This window comes from Delphinapterus leucas, chromosome X, assembly GCF_059928025.1.
Source record: "Delphinapterus leucas isolate spDelLeu-1000000601 "Yukka" chromosome X, BTC_Dleu_Yukka2, whole genome shotgun sequence".
Lineage (NCBI taxonomy): Eukaryota > Metazoa > Chordata > Mammalia > Artiodactyla > Monodontidae > Delphinapterus > Delphinapterus leucas.
The window spans coordinates 56378054-56405754 of NC_143150.1; positions in this window are offsets into that span (position 1 = coordinate 56378054).

A 27701-nucleotide genomic window follows, 5' to 3' on the forward strand; every position below is an offset into this window, starting at 1 on the left:
ATCTATTTGTATCATCTTTAATTTCTTTCATCAGTGTCTTATAATTTTCTACATACAGGTCTTTTGTCTCCTTAGGTAGGTGTATTCCTAGATATTTTATTCTTTCTGTTGCAATGGTAAATTGGATTGTTTTTTTAATTTCACTTTCATATTTTTCATCACTACTGTATAAGAATGCCAGAGATTTCTGTGCATTAATTTTGTATCCTGCTCCTTTACCAAATTGATTGATTAGCTCTAGTAGTTTTCTGGTAGCATCTTTAGGATACTCTATGTAGAGTAACATGTGATCTGCAATGAGTGACAGCTTTACTTCTTCTTTTCCGATTTTGATTCCTTTTATTTCTTTTTCTTCTCTGATTCCTGTGGCTAAAACTTCCAAAACTTAGTTAAATAACAGTGGTGAGTGTGTGCAACTTTGTCTTGTTCCTGATCTTAGTGGGAATGTTCTCAGTTTTTCACCATTGAGGATGATGTTGGCTGTGGGTTTGTAATATATGGCCTTTATTATGTTGAGGAAAGTTCCCTCTATGCCTACTTTGTGCAGGGATTTTATCATAAATGGGTGTTGAATTTTGTAGAATGCTTTCTCTGCATCTATTGAGATGACTATTTGGTTTTTCTCCTTTAGTTTGTTAATATGGTGTATCACATTGATTGATTTGCGTATATTGAAGAATGCTTGCATTCCTGGAATAAACCCCACCTGATCATGTTGTATGATACTTTTAATGTGCTGTTGGATTCTGTTTGCTATTATTTTGTTGAGGATTTTTGCATCTATGTTCATCAGTGATATTGGCCTGTAGTTTTCTTTCTTTGTGACACCTTTGTCTCATTTTGGTATCAGTGTAATGGTGGCCTCGTAAAATGAGTTTGGGAGTGTTACTCCCTCTGCTATATTTTGGAAGAGTTTGAGAAGGATAGGTGTTAACTCTTCTCTAAGTGTTTTATAGAATTAGCCTGTGAAGCCATCTGGTCCTGGGCTTTTGTTTGTTGGAAGATTTTTTTTTTTAACATCTTTATTGCGGTATAATTGCTTTACAATGGTGTGTTAGTTTCTGCTTTATAACAAAGTGAATCACTTATACATATGTTCCCATATCTCTTCCCTCTTGCATCTCCCTCCCTCCCACCCTCCCTATCCCACCCCTCCAGGTGGTCACAAAGCATTGAGCCGATATCCCTGTGCCATGCGGCTGCTTCCTGCTAGCTATCTACCTTACGTTTGGTAGTGTATATATGTCCATGCCTCTCTCTCGCTTTGTCACAGCTTACCCTTCCCCCTCCCCATATCCTCAACTCCATTCTCTCATAGGTCTGTGTCTTTTTTCCTGTCTTACCCCTAGATTCTTCATGACATTTTTTTTCTTAAATTCCATATATATATATATGTGTTAGCATACAGTATTTGTTTTTCTCTTTCTGACTTACTTCACTCTGTATGACAGACTCTAGGTCTATCCACCTCATTACAAATAGCTCAATTTCGTTTCTTTTTATGGCTGAGTAATATTCCATTGTATATATGTGCCACATCTTCTTTATCCATTCATCTGATGATGGGCACTTAGGTTGTTTTCATCTCCAGGCTATTGTAAATAGAGCTGCAATGAACATTTTGGTACATGACGCTTTTTGAATTCTGGTTTTCTCAGGGTATATGCCCAGTAGTGGGATTGCTGGGTCATATGGTAGTTCTATTTGTAGTTTTTTAAGGAACCTACATACTGTTCTCCATAGTGGCTGAACCAATTCACATTCCCACCAGCAGTGCAAGAGTGTTCCATTTTCTCCACACCCTCTCCAGCATTTATTTTTTCTAGAGTTTTTGATGATGACCATTCTGACTGGTGTGAGATGATATCTCATTGTAGTTTTGATTTGCATTTCTCTAATGATTAATGATGTTGAGCATTCTTTCATGTGTTTGTTGGCAGTCTGTATATCTTCTTTGGAGAAATGTCTATTTAGGCCTTCTGCCCATTTTTGGATTGGGTTGTTTGTTTTATTGTTATTGAGCTGCATGTGCTGCCTGTAAATTTTGGAGATTAATCCTTTGTCAGTTGCTTCATTTGCAAATATTTTCTCCCATTCCGAGGGTTGTCTTTTGGTCTTGTTTATGGTTTCCTTTGCTGTGCAAAAGCTTTGACATTTCATTAGATCACATTTGTTTACTTTTGTTTTTATTTCCATTTCTCTAGGAGGTGGGTCAGAAAGGATCTTGCTGTGATTTATGTCATAGAGTGTTCTGCCGATGTTTTCCTCTAAGAGTTTGATAGTTTTTGGCCTTACATTTAGGTCTTTAATCCATTTTGAGCTTATTTTTGTGTATGCTGTTAGGGACTGATCTAATCTCATACTTTTACATGTACCTGTCCAGCTTTCCCAGCACCACTTTTGAAGAGGCTGTCCTTTCTCCATTGTACATTCCTGCCACCTTTATCAAAGATAAGGTGACCATATGTGCATGGGTTTACCTCTCGTCTTTCTATCCTGTTCCATTGATCTATCTTTCTGTTTTTGTGCCAGTACCATACTGTCTTGATTACTGTAGCTTTGTAGTATAGTCTGAAGTCAGAGAGCCTGATTCCTCCAGCTCCGTTTTTCGTTCTCAAGATTGCTTTGGCTATTCGGGGTCTTTTGTGTTTCCATACAAATTGTGAAATTTTATGTTCTAGTTCTGTGAAAAATGCCAGTGGTAGTTTGATAGGGATTGCATTGAATCTATAGATTGTTTTGGGTAGTAGAGTCACTTTCACAATGTTGATTCTTCCAATCCAAGAACATGGTATATCTCTCCGTCTATTTGTATTGTCTTTAATTTGTTTAATCAGTGTCTTATAATTTTCTGCATACAGGTCTTTTGTCTTCTTAGGTAGGTTTATTCCTAGATATTTTATTCTTTGGTTGCAATGGTAAATGGGAGTGTTTTCATTATTTCACTTTCAGATTTTTCATCATTAGTGTATAGGAATGCCAGAGATTTCTGTGGATTAATTTTGTATCCTGCTACTTTACCAAATTCATTGATTAGCTCTAGTAGTTTTCTGGTAGCATCTTTAGGATTCTCTATGTATAGTATCACTTCATCTGCAAACAGTGACAGCTTTACTTCTTCTTTTCTGATTTGGATTCCTTTTATTTCCTTTCCTTCTCTGATTGCTGTGGCTACAACTTCCAAAACTATGTTGAATAAGAGTGGTGAGAGTGGGCAACCTTGTCTTTTTCCTGATCTTAGTGGAAATGATTTCAGTTTTTCACCATTGAGGATGATGTTCGCTGTCGGCTTGTCATATATGGCCTTTATTATATTGAGGAAAGTTCCCTCTATGCCTACTTTCTGCAGGGCTTTTATCATAAATGGGTGTTGAATTTTTTCAGAAGCTTTCTGTGCATCTATTGACATGATCATATGGTTTTTCTCCTTCAGTTTGTTAATATGGTTTATCACATTGATAGATTTGCGTATATTGAAGAATCCTTGCATTCCTGGAATAAACACCACTTGATCATGGTTTATGATCCTGTTAATGTGCTGTTGGATTCTGTTTGCTAGTATTTTGTTGAGGATTTTTACATCTATGTTCCTCAGTGATATTGGCCTGTAGTTTTCTTTCTTTGTGACATCCTTGTCTGGTTTTGGTATCAAGGTGTTGGTGGCCTCGTAGAAGGAATTTGGGAGTGTTCCTCCCTCTGTTATATTTTGGAAGATTTTGAGAAAGATAGGTGTTAGCTCTTCTCTAAATGTTTGATAGAATTCACCTGTGAAGCCATCTGAGAGATTTGAGTGTTCTCCCTTTTTTTCTTGAGAGTCTGGCTAATGGTTTATCTATTTTGTTTAGCTTCTCAAAGAACCAGCTTTTAGTTTTATTGATCTTTGCTATTGTTTCCTTCATTTGTTTTTCATTTATTTCTGATCTGATTTTTATGATTTCTTTCCTTCTGCTAACTTTGGGTTTCTTTTTTTTTCTTCTTTCTCTAATTGCTTGAGTTGCAATGTTAGGTTGTTTATTAGAGATGTTTCCTGCTTCTTAAGGTGGGCTTGTATTGCTATAAACTTCCCTCTTAGAATTGCTTTTGCTGCATCCCATAGGTTTTGGGTCATTGTGTCTCTATTGTCATTTATTTCTAGGTATTTTTTATTTACTCTTTGATTTCTTCAGTGATCGCTTCGTTATTAAGTAGTGTATTGTTTAGCCTCCATGTGTTTGTATTTTTTACAGATCTTTTTCTGTAATTGATATCTAGTCTCATGGCGTTGTGGTCAGAAAAGATACTTGATACAATTTCAGTTTTCTTAAATTTACCAAGGCTTGATTTGTGAACCAAGATATGATCTCTCCTGGAGAGTGTTCCATGAGCACTTGAGAAAAATATGTATGTAGTGGAATAACTGAGGACATGGAAAGGAGACCTGACCCATGAGCCCCCCCCCCAGCAAACTGGGGGCTGGTGAATAAGCCGAAACTGCAAACAGTCCTGATTGCTTTGAGCCCCCTCAACAAACTCGGGGCATGCAAATAAGCCAGAACTGTGAACAGCCCTGAATGCTTTGAGCCCCCCCCCCCACAAACCGGGGGACTGCGAAAAAGCATTGAGTGCTTTGGGCACTGATCCATGAGATGTCTTCAGTATAATCAGAATAGTGGGAACGCAAGGAAATGTCCTTGTGCTACTTCAGTATAATCAAAATAATGTTGGGAACTTTGTGCTGCTTTTGCGTTCAAGGACGAAGCACAGCATGTTTTCAGGAAGGCCCATTATTGCTTGTATAATCAATAGAAGCATATGTTGCTGCTTTGGCATTTCTGGAATGTTAAGAAAATAAGTCTTAAAATGTAAACATAGACAATGCTTTAATTAAAGCTACCACAGCAGGACAGACGGCGCTGTTTTCCCTGAGCAAGCGGCAGTCCTCTACTGCTGTGCTTCAGCACAATTCATCATGAGTGATGAGCTTACTTTCCGCCCTGTCATAATATAAACTACAACATGTGTATTCTGTTGTTTTTGGATGGAGTGTCCTATAAATATCAATTAAGTCCGCCTTGTTTAATGTACCATTTAAAGCTTGTGTTTCCTTATTTATTTTCATTTTGGATGATCTGTCCATGGGTGAAAGGGGGGTGTTAAAGTCCCCTACTATGAATGTGTTACTGTCAATTTCCCCTTTTATGGCTGTTAGTATTTGCCTTACGTATTGAAGTGCTCCTATGTTGGGTGCATAAATATTTACAATTGTTATATCTTCTTCTTGGATCGATCCCTTGATCATTATGTAGTGTCCTTCTTTGTCTCTTCTAATAGTCTTTATTTTAAAGTCTATTTTGTCTGATATGAGAATTGCTACTCCAGTTTTCTTTTCGTTTCCATTTGCATGGAATATCTTTTTACATCCCCTTACTTTCAGTCTGTATGTGTCTCTAGGTCTGAAGTGGGTCTCTTGCAGACAGCATATCTATGGGTCTTGTTTTTGTATCCATTCAGCCAATCTGTGTCTTTTGGTGGGAGCATTTAGTCCACTTACATTTAAGGTAATTATCAACATATATGTTCCTATTCCCATTTTCTAAATTGTTTTGGGTTCGTTATTATAGGTCTTTTCCTTCTCTTGTGTTTCTTGCCTAGAGAAGTTCCCTTAGTATTTGTTGTAAAGCTGGTTTGGTGGTGCTGGACTCTCTCAGCTTTTGCTTGTCTGTAAAGGTTTTAATTTCTCCATCATATCTGAATGAGATCCTTGCTGGGTAGAGTAATCTTGGTTGCAGGTGTTTCTCCATCACTTTCAGTATGCCCTGCCACTCCCTTCTGGCTTGCATAGTTTCTGCTGAGAGATCAGCTGCTAACTTTATGGGGATTCCCTTGTGTGTTATCTGTTGTTTTTCCCTTGCTGCTTTTAATATGCTTTCTTTGTATTTAATTTTTGACAGTTTGATTAATATGTGTCTTGGCATATTTCTCCTTGGATTTTTCCTGTATGGGACACTCTGTGCTTCCTGGACTTGATTAACTATTTCCTTTCCCATATTAGGGAAGTTTTCAACTATAATCTCTTCAAATATTTTCTCAGTCCCTTTCTTTTTCTCTTCTTCTTCTGGAACCCCTATAATTCGAATGTTGGTATGTTTAATGTTGTCCCAGAGGTCTCTGAGACTGTCCTCAGTTCTTTTCATTCTTTTTTCTTTATTCTGCTTTGCAGTAGTTATTTGCACTATTTTATCTTCCAGGTCACCTATCCATTCTTCTGCCTCAGTTATTCTGCTATTAATCCCATCTAGAGTCTTTTTCATTTCATTTATTGTGTTGTTCATCATTGTTTGTTTCATCTTTAGTTCTTCTAGATCCTTGTTCAATGTTTCTTGCATTTTGTCCATTCTATTTCCAAGATTTTGGATCATCTTTACTATCATTATTCTGAATTCTTTTTCAGGTAGACTGCCTATTTCCTCTTCATTTGTTAGGTCTGGTGCATTTTTATCTTGCTCCTTCATCTAATGTGTGTTTTTCTGTCTTCTCATTTTGCTTATCTTACTGTGTTTGGGGCCTCCTTTCTGCAGGCTGCAGGTTCGTAGTTCCCGTTGTTTTTGATGTCTGTCTCCAGTGGCTAAGGTTGGTTCAGTGGGTTGTGTAGGCTTCCTGGTGGAGGGGACTAGTGCCTGTGTTCTGGTGGATGAGGCTGGATCTTGTCTCTCTAGTGGGCAGGTCCACATCTGGTGGTGTGTTTTGGGGTGTCTGTGGCCTTATTATGATTTTAGGCAGCCTCTCTGCTAATGGGTGGGTTTGTTTTCCTGTTTTGCTAGTTGTTTGGCAAAGGTTGTCCAGCACTGTAGCTTGCTGGTCATTGAGTGAAGCTGGGTGCTGATGTTGAGTTGGAGATCTCTGGGTGATTTTTGCCGTTTGATATTATGTGGAGATGGGAGGCCTCTTGTTGACCAGTGTCCTGAAGTTGGCTCTCCCACCTCAGAGGCACAGCACTGACTCCTGGTTGCAGCACCAAGAGGCTTTCATCCACACGGCTCAGAATAAAAAGGAGAAAAAGTAGAGAGAAAGAATTAGTAGAAGTAGGAAGAAAGAAAGAAAGAAAGAAGAAGAGGAAAGAAGCCAAGAAGGAAAGAAAGGAGGGAGGGAGAAGGAAGGAAGGAAGGAGGGAAGGAAGGAAAAAAGAAAGAAAGAAAGAAGATACAGTAAAATAAAATAAAGTATAATAATGTTATTAAATTAAAAAAATAATTATTTAGGAAAAAAAAAAGGGACGGATAGAACCTTAGGACAAATGGTGGAAGCAAAGCTATACAGACAAAATCTTACACAGAAGCATACACATACACCCTCACAAAAAGAGGTAAAGGGGAAAAAATCATAAATCTTTCTCTCAAAGTCCACCTCCTCAATTTGGGATGATTTGTTGTCTAAAGGAGGGAAGGAAAGAAAGAAAGAAAGAAAGAAAGAAAGAAAGAAAGAAAGAAAGAAAGAAAGAAAGAAAGAAAGAAAGAAAGAAAGAAGGTAAAGTATAATAAAGTTATTAAAATTAAAATTAATTATTAAGAAAAAAATTAAAACAAACAAACAAACTAAAACAACGGATGGATAGAACCCTAGGACAAATGGTGGAAGCAAAGCTATACAGACAAAATCTTACACAGAAGCATACACATACACCCTCACAAAAAGAGGTAAAGGGGAAAAAAATCATAAATCTTGCTCTCAAAGTCCACCTCCTCAATTTGGGATGATTCGTTGTCTAAAGGAGGGAAGGAAGGAAAGAAAGAAAGAAAGAAAGAAAGAAAGAAAGAAAGAAAGAAAGAAAGAAAGAAAGAAAGAAAGAAAGAAAGAAGGTAAAGTATAATAAAGTTATTAAAATTAATTATTAAGAAAAAAATAAAAACAAACAAACAAACTAAAACAACGGACGGATAGAACCCTAGGACAAATGGCGGAAGCAAAGCTATAGAGACAAAATCTCACACAGAAGCATACACATACAAACTCACAAAAAGAGGAAAAGGGGAAAAAATGACAGATTTTGCTATCGAAGTCCACCTCCTCAATTTGGGATGATTCGTTGTCTATTCATATATTCTACAGATGCAGGGTACATCAAGTTGATTGTGGAGCTTTAATCCGCTGCTTCTGAGGCTGCTGGGAGAGATTTCCCTTTCTCTTCTTTGTTCTCACAGCTCCAAGGGGCTCATCTTTGGATTTGGTCCTGCCTCTGCATGTAGGTCGCGGAGGGCGTCTGTTTTTTGCTCAGACAGGACGGGGTTAAAGAAGCCGCTTATTCGGGGGCTCTGGCGCACTCAGGCTGAGGGGAGGGAGGGGCACGGTGTGCGGGGCAGGCCTGCGGCGGCAGAGGCTGGAGTGACGTTTCACCAGCCTGAGGCCCGCCGTGAGTTCTCCTGGGTAAGTTGTCACTGGATCCCGGGAACCTGGCAGTGGCAGGCTGTATAGGCTCCCCGGAAGAGGGGTGTGGATAGTGACCTGTGCTCACACACAGGCCCCTTGGTGGAGGCAGCAGTAGTCTTAGCATCTCCCACCCATCTCTGGGGTCCGTACTTTTAGCCGCGGCTCGCGCCCATCTCTGGGATCCGCACTTTTAGCCGCGGCTCGCGCCCGTCTCTGGAGTTCCTTTAAGCAGCGCTCTTAAACCCCTCTCCTCGTGCACCAGGAAACAAAGAGGGAAGAAAAAGTCTCTTGCCTCTTCGGCAGCTCCAGACCTTTTCCCAGACTTCCTCCTGGCTAGCAGTGGTGCACTAACCCCTTCAGGCTGTGTTCACGCAGCCAACCCCAGTCCTCTCCCTGCGCTCTGACCGAAACCAAAACCCGAGCCTCAGCTGCCAGCCCCGCCCGCCCCGGCGGGTGAGCAGACAAGCCTCTCGGGCTGGTGAGTGCCGGTCGGCACCGATCCTCTGTGCGGGAATCTCCCTACTTTTCCCTCCACACCTCTGTTGCTGTGCTCTCCTCCGTGGCCCCGAAGCTCCCCCCTCCGCCTCCTGCAGTCTTCGCCCACGAAGGGGCTTCCTAATGTGTGGAAAGCTTTCCTCCTTCACAGCTCCATCCCTCTGGTGCAGGTGCCGTCCCTATTCTTTTGTCTCTGTTTTTTCTTTTTTTTTCTTTTGCCCTACCCAGGTACATGGGGAGTTTCTTGCCTTTTGGGAAGTCTGAGGTCTTCTGCCAGCATTCAGTAGGTGTTCTGTAGGAGTTGCTCCACGTGTAGATGTATTTCTGGTGTATCTGTGGGGAGGAAGGTGATCTCCACATCTTACTCTTCCACCATCTTCCCCTCCGCCCCTGTTGGAAGATTTTTAATCACAGTTTCAATTTCAGTGCTTGTGATTGGTGTGTTCATATTTTCTAATTCTTCCTGGTTCATTCTCGGCAGGTTGTGCATTTCTAAGAATTTGCCCATTTCTTCCAGGTTGTCCATTTTATTGGCATAGAGTTGCTTGTAGTAATCTCTCATGATCTTTTGTATTTCTGCAGTGTCACTTCTCCTTTTTCATTTCTAATTCTATTGATTTGAGTCTTCTCCCTTTTTTTCTTGATGAGTGTGGCTAATGTTTTATCAATTCTGTTTATTTTCTCACAGAACCAGCTTTTAGTTTTGTTGATCTTTGCTATCGTTTCCTTCATTTCTTTTTCATTTATTTCTGATCTGATCTTTATGATTTCTTTCCTTCTGCTAACATTGTTTTTTTTTTTAATTCTTTCTCTAATTGCTTGAGGTGCAAGGTTAGGTTGTTTATTTGAGATGTTTCCTGTTTCTTAAGGTAGGATTGTATTGCTATAAAGTTCCCTCTTAGAACTGCTTTTGCTGCATCCCATAGGTTTCGGGTCATCGTGTCTCCATTGTTATTTGTTTCTAGGTCTTTTTTAATATCTTCTTTGATTTCTTCAGTGATCACTTCTTTATTAATAGTGTATTGTTCAGCCTCCATGTGTTTGTACTTTTTACAGATCTTCTACTGTAATTCATATCTAGTCTCATAGTGTTGTGGTTGGAAAAGATTCTTGATACAATTTCAGTTTTCTTACATTTACCAAGGCTAGATTTGTGAACAAAGATATGATCTATCCTGGAGAATATTCTATGAGCACTTGAGAAAAATGTGTATTTTGTTGTTTTTGAATGGAGTGTCCTATAAATATCAATTAAGTCCACCTTGTTTAATGTACCATTTAAAGCTTGTGTTTCCTTATTTATTTTCATTTTGGATGATCTGTCCATGGGTGAAAGTGGGGTGTTAAAGTCCCCTACTATGAATGTGTTACTGTTGATTTCCCCTTTTATGGCTGTTAGTATTTGCCTCATGTATTGAGGTGCTCATATGTTGGGTGCCTAAATATTGACAATTGTTATGTCTTCTTCTTGGATGGATCCCTTGATCATTATGTAGTGTCCTTCCTTGTCTCTTGTAATAGTCTTTATTTTAAAGTCTATTTCGTCTGACATGAGAATTGCTACTCCAGCTTCCTTCTGATTTCCACTTGCATGGAATATATTTTTCCATTCCCTCACTTTCAGCCTATAGGTGTCCCGAGGTCTGAAGTGGGTCTCTTGTAGACAGCATATATACGGGTCTTTTTTTGGTATCCATTCAGCCAGTCTGTGTCTTTTGGTGGGAGCATTTAATCCATTTACATTTATGGTAATCATCGACATGTATGTTCCCTTTCCCATTTTCTTAATTGTTTTGTGTTTGTTATTGTAGGTCGTTTCCTTCTCTTGTGTTTCATGCCTAGAGAAGTTCCTTTAGCATTTGTTGTAAAGCTGGTTTGGTGGTGCTGAACTCTCTCAGCTTTTGCTTGTCTCTAAAATTTTTAATTTCTCTATCAAACTGAATGTGATTCTTGCTGGTTAGAGTAACCTTGGTGTTAGGTTTTTCTCCTTCATCACTTTAAATATGTCCTGCCAGTCCCTTCTGGCTTGCAGAGTTTCTGCTGAAAGATCAGCTGTTAACCTTATGGGGATTCCCTTATGTGTTATTTGTTGTTTTTCCCTTGCTGCTTTTAATATGTTTTCTTTGTATTTAATTATTGATCATTTGGTTAATATGTGTCTTGGCATTTTTCTCCTTGGATTTATGCTGTATGGGACTCTCTGTGCTTCCTGGACTTAGTTAGCTATTTCCTTTTCTATATTAGGGAAATTTTCAACTATAATCTCCTCAAATATTTTCTCAGTCCCTTTCTTTTACTCTTCTTTTTCTGGGAACCATATAATTCGAATGTTGGTGTGTTTACTGTTGTCCCAGGAGTCTCTGAGACTGTCCTCAGTTCTTTTCTTTTCTTTTTTCTCTTTATCCTGCTCTGCAGTTTTTTTTTTTTCCACTATTCTTTCCTCCTGGTCACTTATCCGTTCTTCTGTCTCAGTTATTCTGCTATTGACCCCTTCTAGAGTATTTTTAATTTCATTTATTGTGTTGTTCATCATTGCTTATCTCCTCTTTAGTTCTATGTCCTTGTTAAATGTTTCTTGCATTTTCTCTATTCTATTTCCAAGATTTTAGATCATCTTTACTGTCATTATTCTGAATTCTTTTTCAGGTAGACTGCCTATTTCCTCTTCATTTGTTAGGTCTGGTGGGTTTTTACCTTGCTCCTTCGTCTGCTGTGTGTTTTTCTGTCTTTTAATTTTGCTTATCTTACTCTGTTAGTGTCTCCTTTTTGCAGGCTGCAGGTTTGTAGTTCCCATTGTTTTTCGTGTCTGTCCCCAGCGACTAAGGTTGGTTCAGTGGGTTGTGTAGGTTTCCTGGTGGAGGGGACTAGTACCTGTTTTCTGGTGGATGAGCCTGGATCTTGTCTTTCTGGTGGGCAGGTCCACGTCTGGTGGTGTATTTTGGGGTTTCTCTGGCCTTGTTATGACTTTAGGCACCCTCTCTGCTAATGGATGGAGGTGTGTTCCTTTCTTGGTAGTTGTTTGACATAGGGTGTCCAGCACTGTAGCTTGCTGGTCGTTGAGTGAAGCTGGGTGTTGGTGTTGAGATGGAGATCTCTGGGAGATTTTTGCTGTTTGATATTAGGTTGAGCTGGGAAGTCTCTGGTGAACTAGTGTCCTGAAGTTGGCTCTCCCACCTCAGTGGCAAATCACTGACACCTGGCTGAATCACCGAGAAACTGTCCTCCACACGGCTCCAAATAAAAGGGAGAAAAAATAGAAAGAAAGAAAGAAAAAAAGAAAAAAAGAAAGAAAGAAAGAAGGAAAGAAAGAAGCAAAGAAAGAAAGAGGATAAAATAATGTTATTAAAATTAAAAATAAAATAATAATTATTAGGAAAACAATTTTAAAAAGTTAAAAAAAAAACAGACAGACAGAATCCTAGGACAAATGGTGAAAGCAAAGGTATATAGACAAAATCTCACACAGAATCATACACATACACACTCACAAAAAGAGGAAAATTGGAAGAAATAATCTATCTTGCTCCCAAAGTACACCTCCTCAATTTGGGATGATTCATTGTCTATTCATGTATTCCACAGATGCAGGGTACATCTAGTTGATTGTGGAGCTTGAATCTGCTGCTTCTGAGGCTGCTGGGAGAAATTTTCCTTTTTCTTCTTTGTTCGCACAGCTCCCGGGATTCAGCTTTGGATTTGGTCCTGCCTCTGCGTGTAGATCGCCTGAGGGCATCTATTCTTTGCTCAGACAGGACGGGGTTAAAGGAGCCGCTGATTCGGGGCTCTGGCTCACTCAGGCTGGGGGGATGGAGGGTTATGGATGGGGGGCAAGCCTGTGGCGGCAGAGGGCAGCATGACTTTGCACCAGCCTGAGGTGCGCAGCACGTTCTCCCGGGGAAGTTATCCCTGGATCACGGGACCCTGGCAGTGGCGAGCTACACAGGCTCTCAGGAGGGCAGGTGTGGATAGTGACCTGTGCTCGCATACAGGCTTCTTGGTGGCTGCAGCAGCAGCCTTAGCGTCTCATGCCCGTCTCTGGGGTCCGCGATGATAGCCGTGGCTCGGGCCCGTCTCTGGAGCTCCTTTAAGCAGTGCTCTTAATCCCCTCTCCTCGGGCACCAGGAAACAAAGAGGCAAGAAAATGTCTCTTGTCTCTTCGGCAACTCTAGACTTTTCCCGGACTCCCTCCCGGCTAGCCGTGGCACACTGACCCCTTCAGGCTGTGTTCATGCCGCCAATCCCAGTCCTCTCCCTGGGATCTAAGCTTCAAAGCCTGATACTCAGCTCCCAGCTCCCGCCTGCCCCGGCGGGTGAGCAGAAAAGCCTCTTGGGCTGGTGAGTGCTGGTTGGCACCGTTCCTCTGTGAGGGAATCTCTCTGCTCTGCCCTCTGCACCCCTGTTGCTGTGCTCTCCTCCGCAGCTCCGAAGCTTCCCCCCTCCGCCACCTGCGGTCTCCGCCCGTGAAGGGACTTCCTAGTGTGTGGAAACCTCTCCTCTTTCACAGCTCCCTCCCACTGGTGCAGGTCCCATCCCTATTCTTTTGTCTCTGTTTATTCTTTTTTCTTTTGTCCTACCCTGGTACGTGGGGAGTTTCTTGCCTTTTGGGAGGTCTGAGGTCTTCTGCCAGTGTTCAGTGGGTGTTCTATAGGAGCACTTCTACGTGTAGATGTATTTCTGATGTATCTGTGGGGAGGAAGGTGATCTCGGCGTCGTACTCTTCTGCCATCTTCTCCTGTCCCCTAAACAAGATTTTATACTGAAAGATATCTTAAAAAGATTCTTGTATGTATTTTATCTTGAAGAATAAAGGTAAAGGAAGAATTCTGAGTCTAAAAGGTGAACAACATAAATGGCTTCATTTTGGGGAAACAACTATTATAAGGTGATATTATTTTGTAGTCTAGCTGTTTTATTTCTCTTGAATTCAATTTCAGTCAACTTCTTTTACTTTTGTTAAATACAACTATGGCTTTTACTTCATAAAGGGAGGTTGAGTTTGTTGCTGTAATAAATATGTAAATACTTTTGTATTTTCCTCTATTAATAATAATTGAATCTGGCCATATGTGAAATATAAGAATACATTTTAGAGGTATGTTTGAGTTAATTATAGACTTAGATAATTCTTATTGTAGGCTATAAAAAGCATACTGCACTTGTTAATATTTGTAGTTAACTGCTTTTTATATAATTGTTGCACTTACTCAATTTTTTATGGGCAAAGCAATTGGCTATATTTGCTTTAGTGAATTACATTTATAACACATGGTTCAACAGTAATCGTAACTCATTGTAGCGTGCAGCCAAAAACCATGGTTGTTCAAACACATGAAAGGACGCTCAACATCACTAATCATTAGAGAAAAGAAAATCAAAACTACAATGAGGTATCACCTCACATCAGTCAGAATGGTCATCATCAAAAAATCTACAAACAGTAAATGCTGGAGAGGGTGTGGAGAAAAGGCAACCCTCTTACACTGTTGGTAGGTATGTAAATTGATACAGCCACTGTGGAGAACAGTATGGAGGTTCCTGAAAATACTAAAAATAGAACTACCATATGACCCAGCAATCCCATTAGTGGGCATATACCCTGAGAAAACCAGAATTCAAAAAGAGTCATGTACCACAATGTTCATTGCAGCTCTATTTACAATAGCCAGGACATGGAAGCAACCTAAGTGTCCATCGACAAATGAATGGATAAAGAAGTTGTGGCATATATATATATATATATATATATATATATATACACAATGGGATATTACTCAGCCTTAAAAAGGAACAAAATTGAGTTATTTGTAGTGAGGTGGATGGACTTACTACAGGATGGACTCTGTCATACGGAGTGAAGTAAGTCAGAAAGAGAAAAATAAATACCATATGCTAACACATATACATGGAATCTAAAAAAAAAAAAAGGTTATGAAAGTCCTAGGGGCAGGACAGGAATAAAGACGCAGATGTAGAGAATGTATTTGAGGACACGGGGCGGGTAAGGGTAAGCTGGGATGAAGTGAGAGAGTGGTATGGACATATATACACTACCAAATGTAAAATAGATAGCTAGTGGAGTGGGAAGCAGTCACATAGCACAGGGAGATCAGCTCGTTGCTTTGTGACCACCTAGAGGGGTGGGATAGGGAGGGTGGGAGGGAGGGAGTCACAAGAGGGAAGAGATATGGGGACATATGTATATGTATAGCTGATTCACTTTGTTATAGAGCAGAAACTAACACACCATTGTAAAGCAATTATACTCCAATAAAGATGTTAAAAAAAAGAAAGATGTTGTTACTAGTATCACCTTATTTTTACTTTGGACTTCTCATTGGGTAACATATTTCTAGTAAAGGTATAGCATTATAGTAGAGAAATCATAAGCAAATTATAGGCAGGCATTTATGGGTTTGAATCCTGGATCCACTAGTTACAAAATTTATCTCAGCTAACTATACCTTAAATTCACTGTATGTGAAACTATGGAACATCAAAAGGCCCTGAAAGAATTGAACCAGAGCACCCTTGCAAACATACCAGTATTTGTCCTTGGCTTATTAAGTTTATTAAAAAATAGGTTCAGCACTCCAGCTGAATACTGCTTATCTGTATTTACCATAGCTCAGAGTGTATGCAACTTAAGGTAAGTACCCAGTAAATGTACTCTTTCCCCACTGTTAGGTGGAAAGAAATTTAACTTTCCATTTAATAAAGCCTAAAACATTAGAGCAGTTTTAAAAACACCACTGCTTTAAAATTGAAAGTCATTGCAGCTGAGTGCTGATAAACCTTTAACAGTCATTTTTTGGGGGCAAAAATCCTTGATTTGTAGCATTTCAGGATTTTTGTGCTGAAATACCACCTTGATGATTTCAAGATACCACCATTATATCAACTGGCTCACAAAATTCGAGAACACTTAACAATTGGCCCTTGTGAGTCACTACAAACGAACTCTAGCACAACACTGCTTCCACTTGGCTATCCTTCTGTCATTTTATTGTTTCATTAGTTTTGTATGTTGTTCTCAGTCTCAGAATCAAGATGCTATATTTTGGAGGTGTGACTATGGTAAATTGGCACTTAATATTGAATTCTGCATCTTTTTATAACAACAAAGTTTGAGAAATCGAAGACTACATTTTTCAAACTACCTTGCAACTGGAGCTTAAAAAGTGATTATGTTTGACTCATCAAATTCATTTGCATGAGATTAGAAAGCAAAAGCATTTTGTTTCTCTACAGTAGAGTTAGCAGAGTTCCCAGTATCAGGTTAACAGCTTCCTGGTTATCCAGAGACAGGTGGGGTTTGGGGCTTTCATTGTCTTGGTGTGTATTATAGTAAGCATGTAGTGGTTTCAGAGCTCAGAGCATTTACAGTAGCTATATGACTGTGCTGGCTTCCCTGTTCTAGTGGTTTCCTGATAACGGCAGCTTCTTAATTGTGGCACTGTTATTGTGCTACTTGGCAGAAAGCTTTCTGACTATAGAATCTCCCAGTTTATTTGGGTGTTCTAACCAGAAAATTCTCCATGAAGTCCCTTGAAAATACTTTACTTTTTCATGTCTTTGTAGTTTTGCTTAACTTTCTTAATCACACATTCTCCTTCAATTACTGCCCTATTTCTGTTCACCATTATAGCTAAGATTTTAAAAATATGCATACTTTTCTCTCTACTTCCCTCACCTCCCATATTCACTCTTTAATTCAATTTAATTTGCCTTTTCCTCTGACTACTCCATCAAAATATATTTTTCTAGGGTCATCGATGATCCTTGTGTCACCAAATCTAAAGGATACTTTCCAGACCTCATACAAGGGAATTGTGATCTAAAGATGAAGCCAAAATTATGGCTGTAAAATATTGTTAAGACTAATGGCGAAAGCTCGGCCTCTGTGCACCGGTGCTGAATCGAATCTCAGAGACAGAGTTTTGGGTGAAGTAGAAAAAAATAGCTTTATTGCTTTGCCAGGCAAAGGGGTACACAGCGGGCTCCTGCCCTGAAAAACTATGTGTCCCAACCTGGGAGGCTTTGATGAGAAGTTTTATAGCAACGGTTCAAGGGTGGGGTTACTGATAAGATTAAGGTGTGTGCAGGGCCTGCACTCCTCTAATCTGGTCTCAGGTGATCTTCTCCATAAACTTCTCTTGTTCCTTTAATGTAGCCTCAGGTGGTCTTTCTGTGATGTGAAGAATACTGACATCTTAAAGAGCTTAAGGACATTGTTATGTGTATTCCTTGAGGTAGAACCAGGACCCTGCTCCAAGGCTGTGCTATTGTTTGTTGGATGCCCCTCCCTTGTCTTTGCATCCCTTTCCTTCCTGGATTAAAAACTGCTGGAATCTGCCCTTTGGAACTCAGGGAAGGTCATGGAGGCTGGAGTCAAGAAATGGGGCACAGAAATTCTTCCGTGCCCAGGAGCCCCACAGGATCCTGCTTGGTTTCAAGACCTCAAAAAGAGCTAAGGTAGGGCCTCAGTATATAGTTCAGTCTGATAGAAAGCCCTCTAAAGAATTTAAGGGTATGCCTCTTAGATATTCTCAAACAATAGGGCTTCCAATAAGTTTCAGGGTGTCCCTTAGCCATTTCAATAAAAGTACAAAGTAGAGAGTGCTTATCTTGAAGAGATTTGTGGGCATGTCTTTAGTCTAATAAAGTGAACTCCAATAAGGGTTATGGGAGACTCACAAAGTATTAAAGATAAGTATGTTCACAGAAATGCTGCCAATTTAAATTGAAATGGTCAGAAGCAGTAGAAAATGTAAAAAGGCCTTTTGACTCCAAAATTTTACTGGCAGGAAGCAGAATGAGAAAATCACTCAACTACAAACACATACTACGTTTCATGGAGAAGGAGGGGTGATTCAGAGAGCAGAACCAGGAGACCAGAGAATCACAGGAAATTATTACTGAGCCGTAGGACTGAGTCCTAATAAGGGAACTGCAAACATCTGACTGGCTGGATTTTAGAATTGCTATGGTTATTGTGCTTCCAATTTCCCCCTTTGTGAACAAGATTGTCTATTGCACTTATACTATGTCTGTCCCACTATTGCATGGTACGTGTGTTTGGGACAGATAACTTGTTCCCTTCATTCCCAAGTCTTCTGATGAAGAAGAAATGTACTTGAGGTTCTCTACTTATGAAAATATACCTGAGGAGGTTGATCTATAACAACACATAATTTGGAAGATGACATTGTGGACTTTGAACTGTAATAGGATTCTGTAATAGGATGAGAATTTTAGGTACCTTAGGAAGATATGAGTACATTTTATATCCAAGATGGACATATAAATTTTTGCCAGAAGAAATTTGCCTCTTATAGTTTAAAATATGTCAATGAATTCTTTGATGCAACCTAATTCCCCTCCCCTTGAGTGTGTTCTGGACTTAGTGGGTCACTTCTAATGAATAGAATAAAAAAGAACTGATGGTAGATGGCTTCAGAGACTAAGTAATAAAAGAAACTGCAATTTCCTTCTTGCTCCCTCTCTCTTAGATTACTAGGAAATTAGCTGCCATGTTTTGAGAAGATGTTCAAATGGAGAGTATCTTAGTCAATTTGGTATGCTACAACAAAAAATAACAAAAAATGCTATATACTGGGCAGCTAAAGCAACATAAATTTATTTCTCATAGTTTTGGAGGCTGGGAATTCCAAGAGCAAGGTGCTGTCTGATTTGGTTCCTGGTGAGAGCCCTTTTCATGGTTATGTCTTCATATGGCAGAGAAAGAGTCTGATGGGGGGGGTGATGAGTGCTCACACTCTTTCCTGTCTCTTCTTATAAGAGCACTAATCCAATCATGGGGACTGCACCCTCATGACCTAATTACCATCCCAAATCCCCATCTTCAAATACCATCACATTAGGATTTGGGCTTCAACATATGAATTTGGGGGATACAAACATTTAGTCCATAGCAGAGAGGAACTGAGACCTCCTGCCAGTGATCCCCAAGGAACTGAGGCATCCTGATAATAGCTATGTGAGCCATCTTAGAAGTAGACCCTCCAGCCCCAGTCAAGCCTTAAGGTGACTGCAGCCCTGATTGAAAGCTTGATTGTAACTTCACGAGGGACTCTAAACCCTGACTAGCTAAGCTGCTCTCAGATTCTTGACCCTCAACAGCTGTGTGGGATAATAAATGTTTGCTGTTTCAAACTGCTACATTTTGGGTAATTTGGGTATCAATAGATTATGATACAAATATTGCTTTATTCAAAATTGGTCAAGAAGGATGGCTAGATGGAGTTAGAGGTGGGTATTTCCCTTCCCACGTGTGGAAAGCTAGAGCCAGCTGGGGTTGAATATTTCCTTTCCCCCAGGTACATTAGGCTCTGACAAAACCCTAGCAGATTAGTCTCTGGTTATCTAGTTTCCCCTTAAGGGAGGGCCTTGTAAAGAAGAAGAGAATGCTCTGGTATATTAAAAAGTGGTTCCTTTTCCCCTTCCCCTGCCAGAAGCAGGAGAGAATTTTTTCCCTGTATTCACTGTGAAGATCTGGTAGAACTCTTGGAGAGAAAACTCACAAAAGTGTGGGAGTACCCCTATAATTTGTTCCTTCTGGATTTCTTTTTAACTCTGAGACTTGTCCACACTGAGCTTCCAATGACTCCTTAATTATAGTTCAGATTTCCCTGGCACTTGTTCCATTGTTGTTTCTACTCATGAGTCTCTGTACTGGTAAGCCATGACTCCCTGTATTTTTCTGTCTGTCTATCCAATCATGGGGGCAGTGATATGCCCTGTGTCCACACCTTACTTATGGATCCAAGAAAAGTTGTTGATTTTTCACTATGTTCAGCTTTTTACTTGTTACTGGGGCGTAATGGCAACTTCTAAGTCCTTAACATGCTGGACTGGAAACAAAAGTCAATTTTAGTCATTTTAAATTGAAGTTTTGATGAGCAAAGTTGTGATAAACAGTGTAGACTTGTGCATTTTCATGACATTTTTAGGTCATATAATTGTACACAAAGTTTATGCTGATCAAATTTGAGAATAAAAAATTCAGTAAACTTTGTCCACAAACCATGTTATTTGTTAGGAAGAACAAGTCAGACCTCTGGGTTTACTGGCCACATGCATTTACATTGTTCATAATTATTCAATGAAGTTTTAGTATAACTAAACTTTTCTAAAAAAATCTTTTTTTAACTGAAGTATAGTTGATTTACAATGCTGTGTTAGTTTCCAGTGTACAGCAAAGTGTTTCAATAATATATATATATATATATATTCAGATTCTTTTCCATTATAAGTTATTACAAGACACTGAATATAGTTCCCTGTGCTAGGTCCTTGTTGCTTATCTATTTTATTTAGAGAATGTGTATATGTTCATCCCAAACTCCTAATATATCCCTCCCCCCTTTTCCCCTTTGGTAATCATAAGTTTGCTTTCTTTCTCTGTGAGTCTGTTCTATAAATAAATTCATTTGTATAATTGTTTTAGATTCCACATATAAGTTATATCATATGATATTTGTCCTTCTCTGACTTACTTCACTTAGTATGATAACCTCTAGGTCTATGTCGCTGCAAATGGCATTATTTTATTCTTTTTATGGCTGAGTAATATTCCATCATATATGTATAACATATTTTCTTTATCCATTCATCTGTCGATGTACACTTAGGTTGCTACCAAGTCTTGGCTATTGTGAATAGTGATGCTGTGAACATTGGGGTGCATGTATCTTTTTGAATCTAATAAATTCTTATATTGACCTTTAGGGCCCAAGGCTAGTAACTAATATTAACAGAAATTAAAATCAATCAATTTTTCCATTTTGCAACTTTTAGTCACAACCTATGTACTAGGTGTTGATTAGATTGCATTTGCAGTAGCCATTAAAAATATTAAAGTATTCAGCTTCTCCTAGTATTGCTTTTGGTGATTATTATCAATATTAATCACAGTAGAGTGTATTACCACTCTGCAAATGAAAATGTTACTATGATATGAGATATCAGTGTGGAACTTTCTTCCCTGTAATGACCTGTGTTCAGTCATGAACAAAATGTTCAAAACATTGAGGTACACATTGGCAAGTCAAGAGGGAAGTAGAACTCATTCTATTTAAATGTTATAAATTGAGATGGGCAGTTACATAATGAGATATTCTGATTTCACCTTTTGCTTTTATTTATATCTAATGGAGGCTGCAACTTATCTGAATTCTGGCCCTTTGAATTAGTCTTGGAACATTCTTATAGGTGTTGATATTTTATTTTTCAATCACAGTCTCTGAGCTCTGTTGAGACATGAAAAGTAAAGATGGACAGAGAGTCTTAATGAAATTGAACAAACTAGAACATTAATATATGGGTTAATATAATTCTAACCCTGGAAAACTTTTGAAAATTACTTTGAAATAACTAGTCTTGTTCTCCAGTTTTCTGACATCTATGTAAAACACCAAAACAGACATTAACAGAACAGAAAATAAAGGACATGCATACATGTATATGGCTTGGCCAAGACTGCTGGCTAATGATGGTGGCTAAAGTGTATTCACTGAAAGATGAATTCACAAAAAAATGTATGGTATACATAGAATCAAGTAATATTTAAATTGTTAAGAAAGCCATATTTACACATAAACCCTGGACTAATGTCTGTATGACCATTTCTGGCCCAGACGAAACTGCAGGCCCAAGTCTTTTAGACCTCAAAGAAAGGGGAATCTCTGAGAACTAGTGCTAGTTTGAGAAAAGAGGTACTGTGGACACGGAGGGCTGACTGTACTATGGCATTTTATATAAAGGACTTGAGCATCCATGGATTTTGGTATCCATAGGGTGTCCTAGAACCAATCTCCTGAAGATACCGAGGATCGACTGTAGTTAATTTTGTCATTTCTATTGTCACTGTAAATATTTGCAGCCAATCACTCTAACAAGCTTATAAAATTATACATGGTTTATAAAAGTAGAGTAACTAAGTATAAGTAGCTGAGGTATTCTGACCAGTTAATAATAGTTTAAGTGTTTCCTGAAGAAAATAGGAACTAAATGAATTGGTAGGATGGAATAACTTTCAATAAAACAAGAATGACATTTATGAATTGGTAGAAAACAGCATAATTGGAAATCTGAAGTGAAATATAGTTATATCATATTAATCATGCATATGGTATTAATAATGAATAGTATTAAATACTATTAAAATTAAATAACTATAACATTTATTAAGTAGAATAACATAATAATGCAATCATTCAATTAGTAGATTTTATCATTGTGTCCAGTAATGAAGCTACTGATAAGTTCAGTAGGAACGATCACTTATAGATGCATTTCCTGTAGATACTATATAAACAAAAATGTCTTGCAAATGCTCGTGTAAAGGATGTGTGATACAAGGAAAAATTCAGATTGTTATTTATACATTGTATAACAGTCTATATGAAAATTGAATTTTATTAATTTGCTTACTAATTTCTAAATATTGTTAGCACTACAGTATAGTGAATGCTATGATGTTAAAACATGTATATGCCTTTCTATATTCCAAGTCATAGGGAGAAACAGTTCCTTTGGCCTTTCCAGTCTCACTTAAAACAACTATGTAAACATTAAGTCATATAATAAGGTTGTTGTTATTAAACATTTTATATTAATAAAGATTGCCCTAATTAAATTTTAAGCTATATTTATCTACTAATAAGATTCAAACTTTTATGTGGGAAAATCAACCATGCTTTTGATAAGAAGAATTATACAACTTGTATTTGATGGAAGAATAGTGCAGTCATTATAAAACAGTTGAAGGGCAGTCCCAGGCTAAGTTAAATAGGAAGAATGAATGAAAAACTCTCAAATTTCAATGATCAAAAACATTTTATTAAATCCCAGGCATAGGTCATAATTCATATCAGACTTGAGCATAAACTGTCTGACATAAAATTATACTGTTTAATGACAACGAGCCACAGGTGGATGGAAGTGACTGTTGAATGCTTCACCACCCTCATGCCATTCTAGGAAAAGGTGGTGACAATAATTATAGGGAAAAAAGTAAAGAACTCTCTACTCAGTTTTACACACCATTTGCTGTATTTGCTGTATTCCTCCATTAAATGGACATTTTCCAATGTCACTAGAGAGTAGTTAGGAATCGCAGTTATTTTTTTATAAGTCAACTGAGTTTTTCAAACTAAGCCATGGATGAACTTTAGGGTATAAATTGGTGCTGTTAATCTGTTCTAATTATTATGTTTTTAACACTTGGATCTTTCATTTTCAGGTTGTTAAAGAAATTTAAAAGTATGTTTTTAAACAGAAAAACAGAAAAATGTGCAGCCCTAACTCAGGAAAGTTAAAGTCTCAGAGGTGGATGGTAGAGGCACTTTATAAATGGAGATATTAAGAAACACACACTCACAGAATTCTAGACTTGAGTCGAGAGTAAGCATACTGATAATTGTTTTATGTTCTTAATAGCTTAATCTTCTTTATGCTGGTTGTGAATTTAAATAGCCTTTTCTATATATTGTTATAAACACTCATTAAAATGTATTTTTCTGGGGCTTCCCTGGTGGCACAGTGGTTAAGAATCTGCCTGCCAATGCAGGGGACACGGGTTCGAGCCCTGGTCCGGGAAGGTCCCACATGCTGCAGAGCAAGCCTGTGTGCCACAACTACTGAGCCCACGTGCCACAACTACTGAAGCCCGTGCACCTAGAGCCCATGCTCCACAACAAGAGAAGCCACTGCAATGAGAAGCCCGCACACCACAACAAAGAGTAGCCCCCACTCGCCGCAGCTAGAGGAAGCCCACGTGCAGCAATGAAGACCCAACGCAGCCAAAAATAAATAAATAAAATAAATTTATATAAAAAATGTATGTTTCTATACAATTTACCTTAATGTTGGTAAAAATAAAAGTTTTTTTAAATTAAAAAAAATGTTATTGAAGTATAGTTGATTTACAATGTTGTGGTAGTTTCAGGTGTACAGCACAGTGATTCAGTTATATATATATATATATATATATATAATTTTTCAGATTCTTTTCCCTTTTAGATTATTACAAAATATTGAGTATAGTTCCCTGTGCTATACAGTAGGTCCTTGTTGGTTATTTACTTTATATATAGTAGTGTGTATATGTTAATCCCAACCTCCTAATTTCTCTCTCCCCACCCCTGGGACAAATGCTTCCAAATAACAATTTAGATAACAAATTAAATGTCAAAGTGTATTAAAATAAATATTAGGATATTAAAATGAGAAGAAAAAATTAAATATGGGCTGTGAGTTACAGTATTTCATAGAATAAAGCAATATGATTTTTTTCTCAAAATGCTTAATTTCAAAAGAAGTGCTTAATCGGCAAATAATACTCTTTAGAAAAAATATTATATTTTATCATAATTTACCAGTATATATGGAGCATATTTTAGCTATAAAAATATTCACAAAATATCAACACTCTAAACACTGGGAAAATTTTCTGAAACAACATATCTTTACATATGTGTTTCTCAGTGACACTTTATAAATATTTGACCCATAAAAAATGTTTTAATGCTGCAATTTCTTACATCCTTTTGTTTACCTGAGAAGAGGCATAGTGATTTATGTATTTGATTCTATCCAAAGTTTAGTTGTTATATAATGTGGTTAGCATAACATGTAGACATTTTTCCACAAAATGATAGAGAACAATATTACTTTATTTTGCTGGATGTCATAAGAATTTATAGAGAAATCAAGTTGGCTGCATTCAAGAAATTAATTAGAAACATCAAAAGCAGTACTCACAGAAAGCTTTTATGTTGTCTTTAAAATTATCGTACCTAGCAATTTTGCTGAACCTGTTGTTGCAATAAATTAGTTACCAATTCTATGAAACATTATGTACAGGCATACTTCATTTTACTGCACTTTCCTTCATTGAATTTTGCAGATATTGTTTTTGTTTTTTAAAAAAATTGAAGGTTTGTGGCAACTTTGCATCAAGCAAGTCAATTGGCTCCATTTTTCCAACAGCATTTGCTCACTGTCACATTTTGGTAATTCTTGCAAATTTTCAAACTTTTTCATTATTATTATATTTGTTATGCTGATCTGTGATCAATGATCTTTTTTTTTTTTTTTTTTTTTTGCGGTACGCGGGCCTCTCACTGCTGTGGCCTCTCCCGTTGCGGAGCACAGACTCTGGATGCGCAGGCTCAGCGGCCACGGCTCACGGGCCCAGCCGCTCTGCAGCATGTAGGATCCTCCCAGACCGGGGCAAAAACCCGTGTCCCCTGCATCGGCAGGCGGACTCTCAACCACTGCGCCACCAGGGAAGCCCAATCAATGATCTTTGATGTTACTATTGCAAAAAGATTATGACTCACTGAAGGCGCAGATGATGGTTAGAATTTTTTAGCAATAAAGTATTTAAAAAAAATTTTTAGACATAAAAGGGATTTATGAGTGAATTACCTAATTTTCTGGTTTTACATTCATTATAACTAAGTAAACTAAGGCACAGTGAATAAAAGTAGCTATTTGTGGGCAAGATAGTTTGGAATACATATTTGTTGTTCTGAGTAAAAAACTATTACTGTAACCAAAAGTTCCTTTGGATTTTCTTTGCTTGTTTTGTTTTGTTTTGTGCGGTACGCGGGCCTCTCACTGTTGTGGCCTCTCCCGTTGCGGAGCACTGGCTCCGGATGCGCAGGCTCAGCGGCCATGGCTCACGGGCCTAGCCGCTCCACGGCATGTGGGATCTTCCCGGACCAGGGCACGAACCCACGACCCCTGCATCAGCAGGCAGACTCTCAACCACTGTGCCACAAGGGAAGCCCAGTTGCTTAGGATTTAACAATAGACTTTGAAATATAATCTACTTTTTTAAATGCCACATTTCTAAAATGCAATCCAGACATTCATATAATAAAAGGAGATAAAGGTATCCATTTTAATTTCTAAAGAGGATAAAGGTGTCTATCTTAATTTTAAAGAGCAAACTGATAAATTTATTTGAACTCATTTCTTCTTTAAATCTTTGAGAACCTCTGAATCTATTGCTGAGTAAATATGTACAGTAGCTAGTGAACCTCAGTAAAAATTTTCATGAATCTTTACTTACTTTATTTTTTTTAATCACTCAGCTGGTCTTTGCTAGCTTTCATGATGATTTTGACCATTATATAATTTTAAAGTATTTTGCCTATTATTCATATAATATTTAACTTATATGCATAAAGAACATTGATTTTGAAATACAAGGTAATCAGAATAAAAAATGATACTCCATGTAGCACGATCTGCATCAGATCCAAAAATTCATTAGTATGACAAAATCATCCATGAAGTGTGAAGGTATCTCTGGCAATTCAAAATCAACACAAAAAAGTGAAAATATATTGAAAAACAAAGTTATATCCCATGTCATTTTTTTATTAATTTGAAATAAAAATGACTCCCACCCATAACATGATAGTTGCAAAGCTTGAAACTTACTCTTGTAGTATAATCTTATAATTTGGAAATAAAACATGATTATATAAAAATACATTGATTTATTTAAAATGCCAATACATAGGTATTAAACATCAAATCATAAAACAAGTTTATTTATTTTTGTTGCATAACATAGAGTTAATTTTCTGTCTCTTTGTTCAGTCCCAAAATCAAACATGAGTTTATTTTTCAAGAAATCATATTTATACTAACATAATTAATGAAAATTAAAGCAGTGCATAAGGTGGATATTTTGAATTGTCTTGCTCATCATCCATCTCAACCTCCTTTTAATGTGCCTTGCTGTATTGCAGAGACTGTAAAGCTAAAAATGACATTTTCCATAGTTCTTATAGCACAGGTGTGATTTTATTCCTCTAATCAGATGCACTTTCATGCATGAGGTTTAATTTGAAAGTGAATTTAGTAGAGAAAAAGATGCAAGTTTTTTTGTAAGTATAATTGACATACAATATCACATTAGTTTTAGCTGTGCATCATAGTGGTTTGAAATTTATATACATTTTGAAATGTTCACCACAATAAGTGTAGTGCAGCATACAAAGTTATTACAATATTATTGACTATATTCTCTATGTTGTACATTACATCCCCATGATTTATTTTTTTTATAACTGGAAGTTTGTACATCTTAATCCACTTCACATATTTCTCCTACCTCCCAATCTCTTTCCCCTCTGGTAACCACACATTTGGTTTTTGTATATGTGAGTCTGTTTCTCTTTTGTTTTGTTCATTTTTTTTTTAGATCCCACATATAAGGGAAATAATATGATAATCGTCTTTCTCTGTCTTATTTATTATACTTAGCATAATACCCTCTAGGTCTATCCATGTTTTTGCAAATGACAAGATTTCATTCTTTGTTATGGCTGAAAAATATTCCGTATGTGTTTGTGTGTGTGTGTGTGTGTGTGTATCCCATCTTCTTCATCCATTCATCCATTGATGGACACTTAAGTTGTTTCCATATATTGGTTATTGTAATTAGTGCTGCAGTGAGCATAAGGGTGCATATATCTTTTCGAGTTAGTGTTTTTGTTTTCTTCAGATAAATACCCAGAAGTGGAATTGCTGGATTGTATGGTAGTTCTATTTTTAATTTTTTGAGGAACCTCCATACTGTTTTCCATAGTAGCTGTACCAATTACAGTCCCAGCAACAGTGCACAAGTGTTCCCAAATGCAAGTTTTAAGGCATCCATTTGGCTGAAAGTTATAGAATAGGCAACATGGGCCCTTGGTCATCAACTTTCTTAATCAGCAGCAATGGCAGCCTAAATGAGAGAGAAGTTTGTGTCTCTCTCA